A 2,652-nucleotide genomic window follows, 5' to 3' on the forward strand; every position below is an offset into this window, starting at 1 on the left:
TTTTGATCGGCCGTCCGAGCGCCGTATTGAGATGTTACCTCCAAGGATCATAGAACCCGAATACTATTTGTAGATGTTTTGATTGGCTGCATTTTGTGGTAAAACATTCATGTGTATTCTGTTGTCTTGACTAAGGTCATGACATGTGGTGTGTAGTGTTAAAGGTTATGCAGGTTCTGGTTGTGTAAGCTAATACATGCTGTGAGTTGGATGTCATGCTCGACGTCATGACATCAGTGTTTGACAGCAGTAGCTGCTACATTTTCTATTCTATTTCTATTATGTTTCCTTATTTATCTCAGTCTTTATTTTGGGAAACTAAAGATTGTGCTGATTGTACATCAGTAATAGAACAAATCATGGGCTGTCTTTTTGGCACCCTGATATGTGAGAAGCAGAGAATTGAAGTGAAGAATACTGTTTGCTGTGATTTATGCAGAACAGGTACAACATCAAGATGTTCTATGGAATGTCACGACATGCTCTGTGACATCAGTATTTGACAGCAGTTACTGTTATATTTAGCTGTCACGCGCCTGCTGAGCTGGAATATAAAGATTCAGTAAGTACTCAAAAGATGCAGAATATTCTATGGAATATTATGCAATCCTATGTGGCGCAGGTTTAAAGGTCAAGAGAATCAAGATTAGAATATTCGAGAATTATGCAGTTTCTAATTATGAAGATAAATTAGGAAACTTATGATTGAAGACCTTGTTTTTAGCAGAAAGTTTTCTGTGATTTGTAACAACAAATAATGTTGTGATTGTAAGCCCAAGTCCAGTTGGGAATAGGTTATAAATAGGAAACTTTATAACCTAGTTTTGAAAGCTAGCCGGCGTTTAGAAAGATGTAACCATTAGGGTTAGCCGTGTAGGTGAACCTCCCGGTTTGTGGGAAGGTCACTGATTTGTGCCTCGAAGCCTGTAGGTAAGAGGTTTATTATATTCACTCAGAAGCTGTGAAGCAATGAGTGAAGATTGTGTTCTTGGAACTACTCCATTATGTATATTTAAATTGTTGGTGATTAAGCCGTCGATGCAGTGGCTGAGTTGTTGACTGCTAGACATCATTGCTATGATTGGGAGTGGAATGGAGATATTCCATATCTAGGGAGAACCTAGGTAGAAGGGTCATTGGGTAGTGATTAAGTGAGGAGTTGTAAACTGGGAGTTTAGCTCTGAATTGATACTGCTAATAGTGGACTTCATCCCTGGCTTGGTATGCCCCCAGAGTAGGTTGGTTAGACCGAACTGGGTGAACAATTCTGTGTGTTCGTTACTGTTTGTATGCTGTTCTTTATTTTCTGCACTGGTTTATTAATCTGGTATAAGATGTCGTAACATCCAATATGACATCAGGGAATACTTCCAAAGCTTGTTCTTTTACAGAACCACCTCAGATCAAAATCTGGTTGTGATAACTGAGTTATCATTATGCATAAATGGTTCCAGTATTATTATGATAGTTTAGCATACAGGTGTTGAACTAAAATTAAAGATCATCCTATCCTACCATTGCTGCGTTTATAACAGACCAGATGTCACGGCATCGTATATGACATCTGGGTTCTGTCATACCAGAATTTCACTATTCTAGGACAGGTTTTAACCAACTCAACTTCAGTGGGGAGGGTATCACCCATGGACTTCATGCAAGCCTTTAAACTTAAGGCTATTGTTTGATTTGTTTTTGTGTGCCACATGTTTGACATCATAACATCATAAGCATCATAAGCATATCATTTTCTCACTAATCATTTCAAGGATCAAAGAGTTTACCTTTGTTTTGTTATTGCAGGTAATGGCTCCCGCCACCAGAGATTACATCCGAATCAACATCTCAACGGTGCCATCTGAACTGAAAAACTTAGTATCTAAATTCCCCAGGAATGTTCAATTCACCGAAAAGCACGGTCACCTACTCCATTTGGTTACCTCAAAGTTTGAAGAAGACATGATACGGGTCCTGTTCCAGTTCTTTGATCCCGAACATCATTGCTTCACCTTTTCTGATTACCAGTTAGTACCCACTTTGGAAGAGTTCTCTGAACTAATTGGATTACCTGTTCGAAATCAATTACCTTTCACTGGTTTAGAAAGGATTCCAAAACCTGAAACCATTGCTGCTACTTTACATTTGCGAAAGTCAGAAATCGAGTCCAATTGGGAAACAAAGAGTGGAGTTAAGGGTTTGCTTGCTAAGTTCTTAATGGAAAAGGCTCGATTACTACTAGAAAACAAAAGTTACCCAGATTTTGAGGAGGTTGTGGCTCTTTTGATCTATGGGTTGGTTTTAATCCCTAATCCCGACCAATTCATAAGTGTGCACGTCATCAACCTTTTCCTAACCCGTAACCCGGTACCAACATTGCTGGGAGACATTCTACATTCTCTACACACTCGTACCATGAAGAAACGAGGAACTCTCATATGATGTATACCACTACTGGCTAGGTGGTTTACATTTCATCTTCCCCGATCAGTGTTGAGAAATGAACAAAGAATGCAATGGTCTCGCAGGATTATGTCTTTGTCTCATTCAGATATCCGGTGGAACAACTTCTTTCAAAGAGACATTACTATCATTGATCATTGTGGAGAGTACCCTAATGTGTCACTACTTGGCATCAAAGGGGGCATCACTTACAAT

Source organism: Vicia villosa, unplaced genomic scaffold, assembly GCF_029867415.1.
Source record: "Vicia villosa cultivar HV-30 ecotype Madison, WI unplaced genomic scaffold, Vvil1.0 ctg.001657F_1_1, whole genome shotgun sequence".
In the NCBI taxonomy this organism is placed as follows: domain Eukaryota; kingdom Viridiplantae; phylum Streptophyta; class Magnoliopsida; order Fabales; family Fabaceae; genus Vicia; species Vicia villosa.